Below are 13347 nucleotides of genomic sequence, written 5' to 3' on the forward strand. Positions count from 1 at the left end.
TATGAGGTCTTTTTAAGAAGGTGTTGATTCTAGAGCTTTTCTGAAGTATGCACAACATTCCTGAGAGAAATGTTTTACATCACACGTCTTGGAATAAAATCATGGATGTTGGCATTACTGCTGGTCAAGTGATGCATGGAAAGACTATGAGCAGATTCTCTGCATCCTGAGACATCTTTCTACTGGAATGTAGATTCAGTTACTACAAGACTTCCAGTGAAATACTGGGTGTATATGTGTATTTGACCTAGAAATGAACATCTGTCATAGATAATTGCTTCATGTAAATTTGAATATTGTCTTTGAGCTTGGACTCTGTATCCCTTTGAGTTTGTGAGATGGATGCTGTTGATTTGACTCTATCTCACCTCAGCTGCTCCTCTAGAAAATTCAGCATTGCATTTCAGAACTTCTGGTGATTTGCCTTGCAAAGCTTTACACAGGTTTATTCTCCACTCTCTGTTCTTTTTTTGACCTAACTATCTGTGTGAGAGACCACAAATTTGAATGACGATGTTTACAGAAGTGGTCTGGACATTTGTATTCAGTCAAATACACTTTTAAATAGTTTGGATTTATACGTTCTTTAATTTCTTTAATTTCTTTTTGAAAGCTGACACTTTCTTGTTCCCTGAAAATGGAAGAGGGGTGTGTTACCTTGCAGTACAAGATAAATCACATTTTTAAGCTGCTTTTCTAACTATGGTCATGTAACACCGTTTTGAATGCATCATATTTCCTATTATCCATTATTCGCTTGAATTTTTTGAATTTTTTGTGCTTGTTTCAAGTACCCAAATCTGCAAGCAAAATTGACACAATAAAATTTCACAGTCATATGAGGCTGGTACTTGCATAACGTTAGAATGGAATGAAGAGTTTCTGCTTTGGATGCAGAGCCAAGCATTCAAGAGCCTAAATTAAGTATATAAGGAATATCACAGAAGGCAGTAAGCATGTGTTCAAATGCTTTGTTGGATTGCCACTAGTCACGTAGCTTTTTCAGAACCTCAGTTTCCCCTTTCTGTAATGAAATCTTTTGTACTTCTCAGGAGCGTAGTGAGGAGAAACATTAAACACTGGAAGATTGCCCTGACATTCAGGTGTTTGTATATCTTAAACACCTTCAAAAGAGCTCTTCTAGATTTCTGTTTTTCTAAATAGACAATTTCCATCTACCCCTAAATCTTATTTACGTAAATTCTTCTGTAGGTGAGGAAAGAGCAAGTCATACAGTATGCTCTGAGGGGTCACAAGTAAGGTGAGTCAATAAATGATCCAGAAATCAGTGCTGTTTATGACCTTGCTAATTTTCTTACATAAAAGGATGCTTGATGCATGATACCTTTGCTTTGTTTTAGTTTTGGAAATAATTGTAAAAGGAATAGTAAAAAGTTCACAGATACAGAAAACAAGACTTCTCTGTAGGTATAGAGAATTTTTTTTTGATTGTCTGACTTCAAAAGTGTATTTGAATTTTGTTCCCTGTCTGGCCATGAAACTGTGGTATGTCTTTCTAAGGCCTCTACAGAAAGGAATAGAGTACCTTTTTGATATGCACACTACATCTTAATCTTCAGACTCCTAGTTGTGTTAATTTTTTGACTGTGGAAAGAGGGCTATGTGTTTTTTACAGGTGGAGTGAGGAAGAAGACTTCCTTCTTGGTTTTGTTCTTAATTCTGCCACTGACTTGCTCTATAGCCATAAGTTAATCACTTATATCATCCTGTGGATAAGTCACTTCTCTCTCAGCCTCTGCTTTGCTAAAGCTAGCGAGGTTTATGTGACCGTCCTGTGTACATTGAGGCAAACTGGGGTTCTGCTACTGGGTGGTTGCATTCTGCTGCCTTCACCTGAGCACCAGACACTGCTGTAGCTTCATATGTATTTGAAGAACGAGGACAACATTTATTGTGCTTGGGTAGGAGAGGCTTTGCTTAGTGCTGTTGTGCATGAGAGACAGAGGTAAGAGAAACAGGATGATTTAAGAGGCAAGTAGAGACCCACAGATGGGGAAGTCTGATGATGTGATTCAGTCTCAGTACTTAGAGAAATTTTGGGGCTGGAATTGTCTAGAAGAATGTTAGGACTGAGATCAAGGTTATTGTTAGCTCCTGTTTGATGGATGCAGTGTCCAGGATAACTTGCTTTGTGCAATTCTTTGGACACAAAAAGGCGTAACCAGAACAGCCTATGGGTTTCTGAGTGTTGGTCAGCTGCAGAGGTTAACAAATCAACACCATCAATGTCAGAAGAGCTATTGCTGGTATTAGCAGTATTAGCAATATTAGTCTTCTCCAGACCTACCAGCTGTTCTGTGCAGCTGACGGCAGGATGGTGTGTAATGTCAACAATGTTATTGAAGCAATGCTTAAAGAACAGCCTGGGGAAGATCCCTTAGCCCTCTTCCTGTAGGCGTCCTCATCTCCTAATCTATTAACTAAATTGAATGTAAGTGCATTTGCACTGAGGCTCTGATGGATCATGGATAGATGTTTCTTATAATATAGCCTACCTGACAGGACAGAGTACTCATCAAAGCATTACTAGAGAACAGCAGTAGCTTTGCTGTTGGGGACTGCTGGGTCCATCCCCACCTGAACTTTACCAAGTTTTTCGTGCATCGCATTGCATAAGACTTGGTACAGGCACAGAGTTAGGGATCTAAGAAAGAGAAATCCTAGATGTACAGTGGGAGAGGGGCGCTTAAAAGGGGGTGCCAAAACAGTTGAAAGACTGCTGGTAGGGTTCCCTCAATACTGTGACCTAAGGATGTGGCTGAGATCCTGGCTTAGAGACCAGTCTAGGTTTAGAATCAAGGTTAGGGCTGTGAGAATGAGAAATTCAAGCCATATAGTGAGAGTGGAGTTCAAAGGGGATACCAAAGTAAAGTGAGGGCTTCTACTAGGGCTCTCTCCTGAGTGGTCCTTTGCCTGGGGGACTGGAGTGCTCCCTAAGTGCCAGTATAGCGGTAGGTAAGGGATAGGCCCTGGTGGCTCTTAGGCTGGGACAGTGAAGTCATAGAATCATAGAATCATTTAGGTTGGAAAAGATCTTTAGGATCATTGAGTCCAACCTAGCACTACCTTCTCAACCAGAGCTTTAAACCCCTCTGGCTCCTTCTGAGTTGTATTTTCTGTGCTAAATGTGGATGATGCACATACCAGCACCAAGCTGGGCACCCCAGTACACTGAAAGTGTAACCAGAGCCAGAGGTATACTGTGCCTGCACAGTAGCCCTCAGTGCCCTGGCAGGGGATCCACCTAGGGCTGTTGCTGCTTGAGAGGAAAAGAACATGCCATGACTGTTTTCCATAGCACAAGCATGCTGGGTTAACACAATACAATCTCAACACCCACTCATATTTCTTGGGACAGAGCTACTCTTTATGTAAACAGAGATCAAGTTCATTGCATCCTTATAAAGGACCCTGCTATCAAATTGTGTTTAGAATTGCACAGAGGTCCAGGAAGAGGGCAGGGTTCCTAGTTTCACTAATGAACTTTGTTTTCAAGCATGTATCTTTTTTTTTAAACTCTTCTCTATTTCCCAGAAATGTATTCTGTTTTTTCAAACTTTAGCATTCATATCTCATATATCTAGCATGCTGATAGAGTCCAGCTCCATACTTCTTCTTCCTGTCCTTGGTAGTTTAACCTCTAGGCATTCACATTGCTTCACCACCACCCTTGAGCTATAGTTTTGTGATTCTTTGCCTATTGCTAGCCCTTTCATATTGTTCTCTGCTGTTGTCAGAATATTTGGATTTGACATTCCTGTTAGTAAAAAGAAGTGACTAAACACGAAGAAACACAGAAGAGGTGACTCTTTGACTTCAGATTGTATGAATGTTGCTGTATATTGGTAGAGAGTGCAGAGCTGCTGGAGTGCTAGTTCTTCAGCTTGTGTAAAGCTGTGGTCATATGTATTTCTCCTTGTTAGGGAGTTCCTGCAGTGTCTGGAAAAGCTAGCCCCTTGACAAGAATCCCTTTGCTTTGTCTATGTTCTGGCTGAAGCAGAGTGCAGTCAGCCCTGAAGAAAATCACAGGTTCACCAGTTCTCTTTTCAATACTTCCATTTCTTTTATATCATTTTACTATTACTGACACTTTATGGCTGATCAGAGATGCCAAATTACAGCTCCAAGAAAAATAAAACTTCTGTTCCCTTACGAGAACAGTATTTGCAGGATGAGAATTCATGCTGCACTGTTGCAAATGAATAGGCATCAGCTTGGAGCAAGGAGGTGACTGAGAGCTCATTCCAAATTTTGGCCTTGTTATTGAGGATACTAGTATGACAGTAGTTTTAAAAAATGGACAACTGTCCTCTGCAGTGAGCAGTCACCATTAATCCTCACTTTGCTGAATCACTGAAGAACCACCAATGGCACTGCTTAGACTCAAAAACAAGTTTAATCTTTAATTCCATGTGGAAGCTGGCTATTAGGATAGCAGCTCCTAACCATAGTCTGACCTAAATATTATTCTCTGTCATGTTCTCTGTTGGAAATGATTTCCAGTCCATCATGTGTTTTCAGTGAGACGGATTTATTGTCACTGCTTCTGTGGTGACTGTCAGTTTAGCAGTTAACACCTCTAATCTCAGTTGACTTAAAGTACCAACATAAATATAACTGGGATAGGAACTTGCCTTTCTGTTTCTAATGGGTCATGGGAAAGTAAGTTTATAATTTGTGAACTGTGATTTGAGATGGTGCTGTGTTTGTGTTGAACTCTTCTGTCATGGCATATTTGCATTTATCAGGAGACCCCATTTGACTGGCCAACACATCCGTGAGGCATGAGGTAAACATTGGTTGTAGGTACAGGGTTATGGCTGAACAGATAAAGCCTGTGTTTTTAGATAAGAGTGGTTCCTCAAATCTCCCTTTTTCTTTCTTGTTATAAATCCCTTTTTAGTTCATATTCCAGGACTCCTGCCAGGCTATAACTGTACTTCAACTTGTTTTTCAGAAAAGCCCCTAGAAGTTGGCTCAGTTGCTTAAAGCGTCCTTCACAGGACAGGCTGCTCTCAGTCATAGCGAATTTCTTTCTCTCTGATTGTTCATTTAGAGTAACATTCCCAAAGCCTTAATTCCAGGTCCTTGCATGGGCTTCTCCCTGGTACTTCAGGGATCAAATTGTTGCAGACAGGAGGGTGTTAGAGGGGAGACAATCAGCACTGGGTTTCAGTAAAAGTATTAGTACTGCCTGCTTTGAGGGTGGCTCTTTCCCTGTAACCTTATTGCCCTAGACTCACAGCAGGTACAGTAGGTGACAGGCCTGACAGGACACAGTCCTATCAAATGGTGAAGAGGCAGTGTTTCTCTCAGGTCAAATACAGCTACGTTGACAAATCCTGTTTTTCCGAAGTGGAGGCTCACCACTGTTGTTCCACTGCTGGAATAACAGCAGTCTAGCGGCCCTAGGGTGAAGAGCCTGAAAGGTTGAAGGACGGTGAGGATTTGGACTGCTTCTCTATAAATTCCAGAATAACCAGGCATGTTCACAGGCACTGGAACGTGATCCTTCGTTACTGGCAAACTTGCCAGCACATTCCATAGTGAGTTTGACATGACCAGCAATTCCCTCAAACAGCTCCTGGGTGTGGGTTGGCAGTTAGGGAAGTCAAAGAACTATTCTCAAAAGGCAGATTGCTGCAGCCATCCAGTTTTAGGACTAACCAATTTACTAGCCTGGACGTGGCTGCTCTGCACCAGCTGACCTCCACGTGCTCAAGTTCATGTTCTAGTATAGATGTTGTTAAAGAGCCCAGAACAAACCAAGTCTCAGCACATGTTCAAGCAGGGTTTGATGCTGATGGTGTGATAGTCATTGGATCTTTTAAGTGGGTCGCTCCCACTCTTTCCTCATCTCCAGATCCAGAAGCTTGTCTTCTAACAGGACCTAGAGGAATCACAAGGTTGTCTTTGAGGCTTGCAAAAGGAGGCATTGTCCAGCACAGATCTGCCCTTGACTCTGGAGCAAGTGTCAGACCTTGAGGAGGAAGCAGAAGAGCTGCTGAAAGAAATGTCCCTGTGGCAGAGGCATGGCCAGGCTCTGCCATGTTGGGAGGGAGTTGCCAGGGAGAGAGTGGCCCCAGGCACCAACTGACCAAGAAAGAAGAGAGATGAAATTTTAACAATAAGGCACTGCCCGTGCTTTTGGGCAACTCAGAGGCTCTCTGTAATTGGTTATGGATTCCATGTGGTTTGGGGACTGAATGCTTTATGGCTATGCAGCACTCAAGATGCTGTACCAGGGGTTGCCAGCTGGGAAGGATGTGCGTACATGATGTGGATCTCAGGAAAGAAAGCAGCATGGAGGAGGATAGGTGCTGTCTATGTGATGGGAACACCTGCAGTCACCTGCTGGGAAAGCTGTGGATATCAGCCCTCTGTAATCTATCCTGGGGCCTGAAGTGACGGAAAGGTTGGTCACTCATGCTGTACAGGATCCAAAACACTGCCTGAACTAAATACTAGAAGTGGAAGTATTGTGAAAGCTGCTGGTGCAGATAGGGAAAAAGAGAGCCAGAAAGGAAGCCAAGATACAATTAGCCCTGTGGCTGTGGCACCTGGAGTCAGATTTTGGTTTCTTGATTTCCAGAGAGGAGGATGTGTGAGGCTGAAGAACCAAGTCCATTTCCTTTTTGTTTCAGCAGCATTCTGACTGCTAGCATGAAGCTCTGGTGCTGCACACTGAGATCCTCTTTCTGTGCTCCAAAAACTTTCAAATTAATTTAATTTTCATTAAAATAGGACACCCTGACCAGTCACTGCTGGAAGGTCTTTAATCTATAGCAGACAAAATCCAGATGTTTCTGTGTTCATTATTTACTTTACGTCCTTTCGCTGACCCTGGTGCACCATGTAGAAACTGGTCTGTTTCTCTTTGTTAAATGACGCTGCTTCCATCTGCCCTTAGATATGGAGCCAGTAGCTCTGTTTTTGATGAAAGAAAACCAAACCAAACAACATCTCAAGGTTTGCTTGAGTCTACTTTTTTCCTCATGTCACTACCTTTCTTTTGACAACTTCTGTGGAAGTCTGTGCATTACTAGCTTAGGGTTTGAATCCAGAGAAGTCTTGCAGTGAATAAAGTAGTAAATCAAAGCAGAGAGATGAAATGTACTGTGCTGGTACAGCTCCTGCCATGTGATTTGGAAAGGGACTATGTCATTGTTGGAAACTGTGACTTCTTTACCCAGCAGGAGCCTTGCTCAGGACTGTGTTTTTTAATGTTTGCTGTTGCACTATACCACTTTCCAAGAGCTCTCTCACAGGATTTACAGGAGGTGGCAATCACTGAGCTGTATTATTTTACTGCTCTAAATATTTCTGTTTTCCGTATCTCTGCTTTTCCATTTTTACTACCTGTAGTTAACAGGTGTATAGGTTCTTGCTGTCTCTGAAAGAATACTAAATATGTAGTTGTCAGCTCAGATATTTTTGGGCATGTTGCAACATTGTCTAGGCAATCCTGTAGTACTATGCATAGCATCCCATACAGCATTCACCCCCTTAAGTGGTGGTCTCAGTAGTCAATCCAGATTTTGGATATGAAAAAAGAGAGCGAAATAAAAGACTAATTTATGAAAATTTTAACTATCTAGAATTTATTCCTGACAATAACTTACTTGCATTTTCCAATTTGATAAGCTGAAAATCTTAAATCCAATATGGCAAGAAACCTAACCACCTGTTGTGCAAAGAAAGGTCTTAAAATTAAATATACAATTTTTTGTACAAAAGAAGGGAAGGATATGCATGAAATTCTGAAAACTGCTTATTCTTTATTGAAATAAAAATATGAAGCACTCATCCAGCTCACCTCAGATATTCTTACTCTACATATTTAACATTGTTAGAGATTAATATTCCAATTCTGAATGCAGGGAAGCAGTGTCTTTTTCCATTCCCATTGCTCATTCTCATGAATGAGCAACAGTTGAATTTTTGCAATTTCTACCCCACGTTCCAGCTGAGTAAATTTTGGGACTATAATATCAGTGTGTCCCTAGAGGAAAGAGTGTAAAATTTTGAAGGAAGAAAGGAGTCCTTTACAGTGATCACTGTGTGGGAAAGTGGTTAAGGATAAATAATACAACAGCTCCAAAGGGAATTGTGCAAGAGCCTGGAAACACATTTCTTGAAAGGATTTGAACACTGGGGAATTTCCAAAGTAAAACAACAGTGAAAGATGAGCAGGGAAAAAGAAAAGGACAGAAAACAAACTCCAGAAGACTGAATTTCTCCATTCCTGCATGCTGTTCCTCTACTTCCTTGTGAACAAAGCAAACACTTTCTTGTATTCTTGCACAAGAGAAGTGTTTCACACCACCCATTCAGAAAGAAGGGAAGTCATTATGAAGCAATGCTGTTATCCCTGGGACCCAGACAGACCTAGGAGCCTACATCTGTAGTTGCACAATCAGCAATAAGCCTCTTTTTTTTGCACCAGGATGTGGCAAGGGCTGTATGTGAACTGCTTTTTCTCCTTGTCAGCCTCTCCATTGCTTTGCTTGTGGTGTACATGAGGATCATGAGGGCAGTTAAGAACCTGCACTTCCCCACTTCCCTTGAAGAGAAACTCAGCTTGCACTGTTTGCTTATGTGCTGGTTCCTGTGAGATCTTTATTGACTTGCAGCACTTACACATCTGGCTTGTATTTCCAGGAATTATCCTTCCCGGAAAGCTGGAAGTGCAGCAGGGAGAGAGGGCAGCAGCACTGAGTGCTTAGGCTGTGTTTAAGCTGGGGCACGAGAGGGGAGTCTAAGGCAAGTGTGAGTGAGTCTCTCCAGCAGCTTGTGGCTTCCCAGAGCACTCCTGGTCCCTTCCTACTCTTTCTGCACCAGCTGCACATGTTCTCCCTCCTCCGCTCCCTCCCTCCCTCTTTCAGCACCAGCTCTGTTGCTGGTGGATGTCACTGGATTCCAATAAGGTGGTAGGAAACGGCAAAACTCCAGGGGGGATGCAGTGTGTATGCTCCCTTTTCTCAGAAGGAGCTGCAGGGGTAGGCAGAGAAGGGGCCTGCTGTCTCCAGAGGAAAGTGGGATCTGTTTGGCTCCATTTGTTCTCTGAGCACTCCTGCTCATTTTGGAGAGGAGATGAAATCCAGATGCTTGTCCTGGTCTTGATTCCTGACTCAAAGATTTCAGTGTAATTAAGCACTTTGGAAAGGCTCACTGTGCACAGCAGTACAGCTCTGTCATTTACCTGGGAATCCCAAAAAATCCTGGTCTCATTTTCTTTTCAGTTCTCATTTAGGGGATTTTAAAAAAGTATTTCCCCTCCTCACAGCTCACTGAGATCTTACAAAGCATATGATGGTAGCTGTGTAGGCTGTTACATATAAGTACATGTGCATTTAATTATAAATATGCTATATTTAGTACTTTGATGTGAGTTGAAACCCTCTACAGATATCCTTTGGGGTCACTACCATAATACTTGGGCCTAATTTAGTCAATACAGAGTTCAGACAGAGTTTACTGTTGGTGTCTTTGGATGCACACAAAGCTCCCTTTTGTTTTCTAGCTGCTAGAGTAATTATACTAATGAGTTTTAGTCTTTAAGAAAACTGCTAGATTTGCTCCAGAAGAGCACTCAAGAGTTAAAGACCGAATCAGAAGGTTTCAGATTAAACTGTTAATCTGATACTGAGCATACCTCTGCTGTTACAGAAAGAATAAAATGCTGATGCTGTGTGGTTAACTGTGCCTGGGTATACTCATCAAATAAAGTTAATGGAGGGAAGTTTCATGTGTCCCGCTAAGTAGAACCATGCAAATAATGGACTTCCAATATGCTGATTGAACTGTAGAGTAGAGGATGTTTAGATTTGCATTGACAGAGCATTTCTTTCAGGCATTACTTTATAACCAGCAGAAAAGGAAGGAGGAGGCAGCAGCTCTGCCTTTAACCTAGAAAAATCCAACAAAGGTATAGGAGTCCCTGAGGTTCTGCTGTGTCCTTTTTTTTTTGTTTCGGTGATGTGAGAAATGGTGTGTGTCCTGTGACTGTCCTGTTCAAGTGCCTTCCTTTTGTTCATTCTTGCAGCCCACAAAGAGATCCCTCACAGTAGGAAACTGAAAGTTAGTATGACTGAGGAAAATAATGCTGGAGTAGTGTTGTTGTCCTCTTCAAGATGTAGCTTTGCCCCTCTCAGTCATCTATCACTGCCCTGCTGCTGCACTCCTAACACATGGGCTGCTTGTCATCACCCTCCAACCTTTTCAAGGCTTGTAGTAGGAATCTGTTTAACCATTACAGCTGCAGCCAGAAGTGTGTTTTCAAGACTTAAGATGAAGTACCACCAAGTTTCTCAGCTAGAACCAGGAGACGTGTTCCCTGGCATACTTTGCAATTAACAGGACAACTAAAAAGCTGTGATTCAGGAGTTACTGAAATATTAATCTCAGTGGAATATAAGTCCATGAGTAATTTTAGATCATGTTTCCCTTTTCTGATTTCAGTAACAAAAGGAGCAGAGTTTGGTTTCCTTGAATCAGAGGAGTTGATGGGCTTAACTTTCATCATGACTTCTGAGAAATGACAGGGGAAAGAGAGACATGAACATTAAGTTCTTCAGTACCAGGATTTTTGGTTTCTGAGTATCTATTTTTCCTTATATCTGAAAACTACACACATTTTATTTTTGTGGGAGCAAACCCATGGCCCTCAATGAAGAAAACTTATTTGTGTGCAAAGGAAAACAGTGTGCAAAGGTTAGTGTTTCTCAGTTTCTGAAAAATTGTACTGAGACAAATGGGTGATGAGCACCAACATCTGTGGAACTCACAGCCATATCTCTTAGAAGGTTTGAACAATAAATTCCCAGCATGTTGCCTATATTTTAGTCATTTAATTATTGTATAGAGACAACTGGTATTCCTGGGTTATAAATAAATGTGACTGGAGGAAGAGATGAACAGTGTATGAAACACATCCAGTTTGGCTTTTGGTTGCATGCTCTTGGAAACTTTCCTAGACTCTTGTGCATTGATTGAAACTTAATTTAGAGTTGGGAAACACAAAATGCACTTCATATTTATTACAACAAGAGCTTGGTGACTGTAGGCAATGATTGCAAGCAAACACCAGCAGAAAGAGGCATCCTCTTGAGTGTGTTGCACTGTAATTTGGACAGAGTAGAGACAGAGGCAAAAGAAGATGTTTAGGACACTAGCATGAGAATGCCTCATGAGTTTGGTATGTGTTTAGGGTTCTTGTAGTTTGTATTTTTAAAAGATCAGATGGAGAGTGGTAATTTGAGGGTCCATATCTCAGTCACTTTTCTCTGCTGAGAAGAAATGTCTGGCTTTCTGTGAACGATGGTCTATTTTTCCCCTCAATCAAGGGAAAGCAGCACTGAAGAAAAGGAGGCATGGAGAAAACACAGTGCTTGAAATGTTATTTATGCCACAGACATACTCTTTTGCTGCAGACAAGGCAGCAACCTGTTTTTATTTAGTCTGGCCCTGGACTGTCATGAATTCCACTTCAGCACAGAGGTCTCTATCTTTTCAGAAGATGGCTCCTTGATTTGCACCTCCAGCTTTATTCTGCTGAATGAAAAGCATGCATACAGCATGTGTAGATGCTGGTGCTCTTTAGGATTGTCTCCTCACCTCCAGGATCTTGAGGCTGGTTATGAGGGCTGGCTTTCAACCAGCAACCAGCTTTCTTTTCCTCAAACATAACTGATACAAGTCATCATTTGAAACCAGCTTCACTGTCAAAGAAGCAGGCTCCACAGGTGGCAGCTCAGTGTATCAAGAACATGTTGGAGCTTCAGGTAAAATTACATTGGCTTAGTGCAATATACTGCTGCCAAAACAACCCAAGGTGCATGCTGCCCCCAGCAAGGCTGAAGTAGAAGCTCCTGGTGCCACCAAAGCCTGCCCTGGTCCTTGTGGTCACTAGATGATGGGATTAGACTGACTAACTGCCCTGTGTACTCCTCCCACTGGCGAGACCCAGTGGGCGAGACCCTACAACATCTCTGCAATAACCTACAGGCAAGAGGAGTTTCTTCCTAACTCCTTCACTTAGTATTTATGCTCTGCTCTTAAAATCTGAGGATTTCTAATCCTTCTTACCCTCCATAAGGTAGCTGTGGTGTTCACGTCAGCCTTATCAATGCCTGTACTTCAGATGTTAAATAATTTTCAAATTTGGTGTTTTGATTGAAGATTTTGACAAAGGTTGAACAGGACCCCAACAATATAAAGGACAATTTAAAGATACTGAGCCTGTTTGTTAGTTAATAAATGGTGATTTGGTTAATAATTGCAGTTCTAATTAAAATCTCCTTGAGTATATCTTAGCCTGTAAGGATCTTTAAATACCTGAGTTCCTTTTCAGGCAATGTACAAAGCCCTTCAGGCTTGCAGTGGAGGAGCAGAGAGTGCAGTGCTGTGTGTGGAGATTTTTGCCAAGGCAAACTATGCTCCCAGACAATGATGGTAAATGTGAAAGTTTTGAGAAACAGCCATCAGACAAATAGAGGTCACGGTCCTGAGTCCCAGCATGTAAACAGCTAAGCAGCCTCTCACTTGGGAGGGTCACTGCAGACTTTGTAGCATAGTATGGTCAAAGTTGAGTGTTGCACTAACAAGGCTGGAAAGGTTACACATTGAAAAAGACAAGGAGGCTCAGTCTTCATTTACGTATCTAAAGGACAAATGGGTTTGCCAGCGGGAGGCATCTGTTAGTTGGACTAGGTCATAACCACATCTTGGCCTTCCCAGACATGGTCTGGGAGGTAACACTCTCTTTTACCTTTCTTGCGTCTTCCAGGTCTCCTCCTTGGCAGCACAAGGGTAATTTTCTACATATGGATGTTTGATGTGCTGAGCTGAAAACCAAATTGAATGGAAATTTGGAGACTGCAGTTGAATTCTCTGTGGCATTTGATGAAAGTAAGTGGGCAAAATCCACTTGAGCCTTGAGTCTGTTGGTACTGAATGGTCCAGGTTTCCTGCCTTGCTATGAAATTAAAGGGAAGAGCTTTCCCAAGAAACACCAGAATGATGATTCTTTAAGTATTATAGAGTAATATATCAAAAATGAATCATGAAAGCCATGTAAGGATTGAGAAATTTTACAAGATCAGCAACGTTTTGCAGTGGGGTGAAATAAAGAGTCACATTAGAGCTGTGGAGGTTTGTTGCATATGTCAAGTATATTTGCCAAGTCAGAGATGTGGAGACCAAGAAATTATTCACCAGGGACCATGGGTTTATCTTGGACAAACACATGTATTTTTTCTGGACTGTTCTCAGTTCCCCAAGATAACCTTATGGGAAGATACAGCTACAGAAATGACTGTTTAGTCT

The sequence above is a fragment of the Falco cherrug genome, chromosome 1, assembly GCF_023634085.1.
Source record: "Falco cherrug isolate bFalChe1 chromosome 1, bFalChe1.pri, whole genome shotgun sequence".
Taxonomy (NCBI): Eukaryota; Metazoa; Chordata; class Aves; order Falconiformes; family Falconidae; genus Falco; species Falco cherrug.